General features: G+C 48.8%; 1 pseudogene across 1 annotated transcript in view; it reads left to right on the forward strand.

Annotated features, from left to right (window-relative positions):
• The window catches only part of LOC308167382 (cGMP-dependent protein kinase 1-like), a 162,772-nt pseudogene that overhangs the window by 77,182 nt on the left and 78,090 nt on the right, over nt 1-7,500 (forward strand). The window lies entirely within an intron of this gene.

Genomic DNA, 7,500 nt, shown 5'->3' on the forward strand with positions numbered 1-7,500 from the left:
ATTACATGCTGATCACAATGAATGTTCTTTCTCTCACAATGAATGTTCTTTCTGGTCTATAGCTGCATAGGAGAGGGAGAGGTTAGGAGAGAGAGAGAGAGAGAGAGAGAGAGAGAGAGAGAGAGAGAGAGAGAGAGAGAGAGAGAGTGTGTCTAGGAGAGAGAGAGAGAGAGAGAGACAGAGAGAGAGTGTCTAGGAGAGAGAGAGAGAGTGTGTGAGGGAGGGGGGCCTTACAGCAGGTATTGTAGGAGTGTAAAAGTGTGACCCGTTCAGTATCTCCTCAGCTTAAGACACTTGACTTCCTGACATCAGCAGAACTCCAACCTCTCATGTTTGAGTCCAAACACACGTTTGAATAATATCACTCTCCAGCCTCTGACATAATCACAGTTATTATTGTCCATTAGCTCAATCTGTGGGATGATGATAATTAATTCTAGTCGCTGTCTGTCTCTGTGTTACACAACACTCTGAGTTGGTTTCACTACTGTACGGCGTAAGTGATTCTCTGTCTCTCAGCTAATGATGACGGAAGGTGAGTCACTGACGACACCGTTGGAGAACAGCAACAGCATGTCTGTGTGTCTGGAGCATCAGAACAGCGTGTCTGGAGAGCATTCCTGCGTGGCCAGTGGCCTGGGGAAATTAGCTCTTGACACAGACCTGGTAGAGAGGCAGACAGGCCAACCTGGTGTGTGTGTGTGCGTGTGTCTGTGTGTGTGTGTGAGAGAGAGAGTGTGTGTGTGTGTGTGAGAGAGAGAGAGAGAGAGAGAGAGAGAGAGAGAGAGAGAGAGAGAGAGAGAGAGAGAGAGAGAGAGAGAGAGAGAGAGAGAGAGAGAGAGAGAGAGAGAGAGAGAGAGAGAGAGAGAGAGAGAGAGAGAGAGAGAGAGAGAGAGAGAGAGAGAGAGAGAGAGAGAGAGAGAGAGAGAGAGAGAGAGAGAGAGAGAGAGAGAGAGAGAGAGAGAGAGAGAGAGAGTGTGTGTGTGGCTCTGAATATAATTATTCGACCAGAGCCAAGACACAGAGAGGTCATTACCCAGCGCTGCCAGAGAGAGAGTCCTCTAGTCAGGTTTAATCATTTCTCTGCGTCTCTTCAGATGAAAGTGTTCTGCTGTTCTGTGATCCTGACAAACTGATTGTTGTTGAGACCTTGAAGGTGTCGCCTCTCTTCCCTGGGTGAGACCCAGACCAGGCGAGGTCACAACCACAGGCACAGCGAGGTCACAACCACAGACCAGGCACAGCGAGGTCACAACCACAGACCAGGCACAGCGAGGTCACAACCACAGGCACAGCGAGGTCACAACCACAGACCAGGCACAGCGAGGTCACAACCACAGACCAGGCACAGCGAGGTCACAACCACAGGCACAGCGAGGTCACAACCACAGACCAGGCACAGCGAGGTCACAACCACAGGCACAGCGAGGTCACAACCACAGGCACAGCGAGGTCACAACCACAGGCACAGCGAGGTCACAACCACAGGCACAGCGAGGTCACAACCACAGGCACAGCGAGGTCACAACCACAGGCAGGACGGAGGCTGTGTGTGTCTGTTGTTTCATCTCAAATAAATAATGATAATAATGTGTTTTATTTGTAATGCACTTTCCCTTCAAAAGAATCCCAGTGTTTCATCTGTCGCCTCACTGGGCTTCTGTTTGTTGAATTATTTAGTTTTGGGTTGTTTAGGTCTCTGTGCTGTTTGGCTGTTGATCATTGGACAGTTTAACAGTCTGTGACTGTCAGGGTCAGGCAGCCTCAGAGCGGTGGGCTTCAGTTGTAGATGATAGGTGATGAAGCTTCATTTAAACGACTCGTGAGCTTAGAATGATAAGGTTCTATCTCCGTTTAGAATGATAAGGTTCTATCTCCGTTTAGAATGATAAGGTTCTATCTCCATTTAGAATGATAAGGTTCTATCTCCGTTTAGAATTATAAGGTTCTATCTCCGTTTAGAATGATAAGGTTCTATCTCCGTTTAGAATGAGAAGGTTCTATCTCCGTTTAGGGCAGTTCAGAGATATTGAGCGTCAACGTTTTTACATTCCGTTATGTTTTGTGAGATGGAACCTTTGTATGTTATTAATTACTAACTCAAAAATGTAAACATTTTAAAAATAACACCACACAGGCATTAATAAACACCTAATGGATCAGATTATGTAAAAAACTCAATAATTCTAACGTCACATTGTGCTTTTTGTTGTTGAATTATGAATGATGATGAATGAATGGTCTTTATTGTCATTAATACAGGTACCGTACAACGACATTTAGGAGGGGGGGCTCCCCTGGTGCTTGTAAATAAGAAAAAAACTAAAAACAAGAGAGCTAAAGGTAAAACAAAAAAGAGAAAAGAGCTGGTTGACAAAAATAAAGGCTATGTACACTATCTACTATACAATAAAACACTGTGCTGTACTCTATGCTATGCTATAAATATCCTAACTTTTTCCTATATCTGAACCTTATGTACACAAGGGTTGTCATATTGCACATAGTATTGTTGCACATTCATTTAAAGTGTCGCAGTTAGCAGGTTTAGAATGTTCACAGTTGTATCTCAATATTTCACTCATATTCCAGTCTAGTAGCTGCCAGAAATGTTCACAGTTGTATTACAATATTGCACTTATGTTTACAATCTAGTAGCTGCCATCAAATTGTCTAGATTGTCCAGGGCCTAGAACCTAGGTCTTGGCTGTGTTCAGGGCCTGAATGGCCCTAGGGTAGAAGCTGAGCTTCAGTCTGTTTGTCCGTGCGAACATGGTCCTGAATTATTTAGTTTTGGGTTGTTTAGGTCTCTGTGCTGTTTGGCTGTTGATCATTGGACAGTTTAACAATCTGTGTCAGGGTCAGGCAGCCTCTCAGAGCTACGAGGGTCCAGCGGTAGATGATCATAGATCACAGTAGATGATAGATGATGAAGCTTCTTTTAAACGACTGATAAATGACGACCGCAGCCTCAGCCAATCGTTTTGAGCCAAACTGGCCGCGTTTGGATACCTCTCACTTGTCTACTATGAACCTGTGTAGCGTCGTGCTGCAGCACTCGTCTATTTTTAGTTTAAAAAAGAAAATCCATCCATCCTTCCATCTGACAACCATTAGGTTGTGCAACGGCGTTGTTCCATCGATTCATGTGAAACACCAGAAGTGGCGTTAGTGGCTCATATCAGAGGACTGGTATCGACGTTGTACCTTTTATTTACTGGTTCTACATCCGTCTGTCTGTTGTCATCTGTCTGACGTGTTCAGTGGTTCAGGGACGTGAGGCAGGTGTGTGTGTGTGTGTGTGTGTGTGTGTGTGTGTGTGTGAGTGTGTGTGTGTGTGTGTGTGTGTGTGAGCAGGCCGTCTTCTGCAATCTGGAAACAAGTCGCTGATGAGTGGAGGAAGGGAGGAGGAACGGCAGGTTTCCCTAGAACATCTAGAACATTCTGAACATGCACATCAGCTAGCGAGTCACGACGGCTTTTAATTAAACAATATCACAGGAGAGAGTGTGTTCATCACATTATCGTGGTTTTAGCACGCCTGATCAAATACACACGGCTCAGCTGAGCACCGACGAACAACCCAGCTGTACTCAAACCTCGATAAAGCTCCCCCTCTCCTCCCCCTCTCCTCCCCCTCCTCCCCCTCCCCTCCCCTCCCCCTCTCCTCCCCCTCCTCCCCTCCCCTCCCCTCCCCCTCCCCTCCCCCTCCACCCTCTCTGTGATAAAGCACACCTCTCCTGTGGTATTGCTTAATTAACCTCTTAATCTACACGCCCTGTTGGACTTATCTAGAACCCAAACTGAACTGCATAGAAGGATAATCAGGTACAAAAGCACGATGCCATTTGATCGGTAACACGTTGAAGTTTTGTGTGGATAATATGCTCAGATCATAGTTATATAGAACTATATTATGTATATATAATAACATACTACACAAGGAGATGAAGTAAACAATAAGGAAATTATCCTTTATGTAGATTCAGAAGGATATGTCCATTCCTCACCAGAGAAGCAGCGTAACTCTTGACCCAGTCTCTGGTCATCTCCCGCCTTGACTACTGCAACACACTCCTGGCCGGGCTCCCCGCCTCCGCCATCAGACCTCTGCAGCTCCTCCAGAACACTGCCGCAGGTGTTCAACCTCCCATGTCACCCCTCTCCTCCGCTCCCTCCACTGGCTCCCGGTAGCAACTCGCGTCAGATTTAAGACCCTAGTGCTCGCCTACCTGCAAGCTATGGTCAGCCCCCAGACACCTGCTAGTCCACTCCTCTCCTCCACCTCAGCAGTCACGCTCCCCTGTCATGTCTGTTCTCTGTTCCGGCTCCCCGCTGGTGGAACAAGCTTCCCTGTGTTGTCAGGCCTGCAGAGTAACTCCCTCTGCCGCAGGGTGAACTCATCGCTCCAGGCTACACCTTAACTAGCCCTCCTGAGACCTCTACCGCCTCTACCCCCCTGGAGCGTTTCTCTACTGTACATTTTAAAAGAAGGAATTTGTATTATTATTATTATCCTTCTTTTAGCCTTATGACTGCCAACGGCCCCTGGCTCGAGCATAGATTACATTTCCCTGCTACGACTGATGGAGGATAGATGATTCACTTACTTAGACAAATGTATTTGTTGTAAGTCGCTTTGGATAAAGGCGTCTGATGAATGCCAAAGATGTCAATGTAATAATGAAATGAAAGCAGAATTAAAGAGTTAGATAAATCACCCTCAGGTTGTGCCAGACAGTTGCCAGACCTCAGCGGTGTGTAAGGGACGTCCCTGTTCCCTGGGTTCCTCTCTGTCACACCTCCGCCATCTGCCAGTATAACAGGAGGGTGACACAGGGACATTAAGCCAAACACGACGTCTTCTTTTCCTTCTTCGTATCACCAGAATGTTCTAACGTTAGCGATTGTGTCGATGTGTGTCGTCCACGTGGGAGACCCAGGGTTCGAACCTCGCCCATCATCGACGCACAGATCAACGCACAGATCAATCGATCAGTCGATCAGTCGTGATGTCATGGTATGAGCTCGGCCTTACTGTTCCCTGAAGCCCTGTTCAGATGGAATTGGTTTTACAAGAGCAGAGAGATGTCAGCCAGTACCAGAGCAGCTCCACCATGTCAGTCCTGTGTGAGGATCGGCCGTCAGTCAATTTGGCGGATCGCTTGAATTACAGGAAAGGGTTCTGACACTGGGGGAAACTCTGATGTGAGTCATCGTCTGAAACACAGACGTCCCCGGGTAATCACTACATAACTGTCGTAACGTAACACCGGTGCAATCCCAGCAGAGCTCAAGGGTAACACTAGATATTAACGATGCAATATTAAACCATAGCTGTAACTTATATTAAAGGAGCAGGAGCATAAGATTGTTGGAAACCTGCCCCCTCTGGCCATCGCGGGGGAATTCGGTTTGAATTTCCAAACAGGAACGTCCTCCCTAATAATAATTACAACCCTCCCGGAATGGCAAACGACCGGCGGTGTTGGATGTTAGTTGGATGTTAGCTGTCATGTTTCTGCATGCTAGGAGAGGCAGCCACCTGAGACAGAGAGAGTCCTTCTCTAGAACACCCCTGGCAGGAACAACATGTAGTATAGTAAACCTTGAGAAGCGACGGTTCTCTGGAGCCTAACGGCCCTTAGGCATATCTAAATGGACTGACTTATATAGCTCCTTATTTCAAAGCACTTTACAACGGCCTCTCATTCACCCATTTACACACCCATTCACACACCAATGGCGGCCAAGCTACCATGCAAGGCGCCGGCCCGCTCACTGGGAGCAATTTGGGGTTCAGTGTCTTGCCCAAGGACACTTCGACATGTGGCCAGCCGGGGCTCGACTCGAACCGCCGATCTGCCAACCTTGCGATCATTAGACGCCGGCTCTACCTCCTGAGACACAGCCTCTACCTCCTGAGCCACAGCCTCTACCTCCTGAGACACAGCCTCTACCTCCTGAGACACAGCCTCTACCTCCTGAGACACAGCCTCTACCTCCTGAGACACAGCCTCTACCTCCTGAGACACAGCCTCTACCTCCTGAGACACAGCCTCTACCTCCTGAGACACAGCCTCTACCTCCTGCGCCACAGCCTATACCTCCTGAGACACAACCTCTACCTCCTGAGACACAGCCTCCACCGCCTGAGACACAGCTTCTACCTCCTGAGACACAGCCTCTACCTCCTGAGACACAGCCTCTACCTCCTGAGACACAGCCTCTACCTCCTGAGACACAGCCTCTACCTCCTGAGACACAGCCTCTACCTCCTGAGACACAGCCTCTACCTCCTGAGACACAGCCTCTACCTCCTGAGCCACAGCCTCTACCTCCTGAGACACAGCCTCTACCTCCTGAGACACAGCCTCTACCTCCTGAGACACAGCCTCTACCTCCTGAGCCACAGCCTCTACCTCCTGAGACACAGCCTCTACCTCCTGAGACACAGCCTCTACCTCCTGAGACACAGCCTCTACCTCCTGAGACACAGCCTCTACCTCCTGAGACACAGCCTCTACCTCCTGAGACACAGCCTCTACCTCCTGAGCCACAGCCGCCCCACCCGTGTATTATCTGCGTGTTATCTGTGACATCACACTAACTCTCTCGCCACCGCCAGCTCTCAGGACTAGTCCTGACGTCCACAGTTATAACTCTGACTGGAGATATTTCCCAGAGTGCAGAAAGAAAAATCCTCCTTTCCCCTCCTCCCCCTCCTCCTCCTCCTCCTCCTCCTCCTCCTCCTCCTCCTCCTCCTCCTCCTCCTCCGTAATATGATGATGAATAGTTATGAGCGCTGACAGCCGTGGCTCCTGTCTCCCTAATCCTCACACAGGGATAATGACCCATTCAGGGAAATCAATATGACGCTCGCTGATGCAAACCCAAACCCAAACCCAACCCAGGGACCCACAGCAGCCAGTCACTTGTTGTGTTGGGCGACGTGGGGTGGGTCTCTTTGGCCCTCTGTTAGAAGCCGGGAACGTCAGGCGGGGTCTGAAGATGACCCTCGATGACAAGGATATTTGTCGTCAGGACGTGCTGAGTCACAGGGCTTTACTTAGCCACGCCAGGCCCCGCGGTGCGTCTGTAATCACCAGCAGACATCAGGAGCGGCGGTGGCGTGATTGATTAAGGCTCGGGTACCGAACGGCTGTCGGGGCTCGGTGGCGGGAGTTGCCATGGATACTGTGTACAGTATGTGACCTTGTTTGGCTGATACGGCCCCGTAGGGGTAACGGAGAAGCATTTTTAATTACGGTTTAGAGTTTCTCGAATATAAATAAACGAGTAACCGTATACTTGTCGTGTTAGTTTTTTTTAAATTAAATGTGTTGTGTGTCTCTGTGGTGAGATGTGACTGTTGTGTGTGTGTGTGTGTGTGTGTGTGTGTGTGGTGATGTGTTGCTGTTGTGTGTGTGTGTGTGGTGAGATGTGACTGTTGTGTGTGTGTGTGTGTGTGTGTGTGTGTGGTGATGTGTTGCTGTTGTG

This window comes from Nansenia antarctica, assembly GCF_963989245.1.
Source record: "Nansenia antarctica genome assembly, chromosome: 11".
Classification (NCBI taxonomy): Eukaryota; Metazoa; Chordata; class Actinopteri; order Argentiniformes; family Microstomatidae; genus Nansenia; species Nansenia antarctica.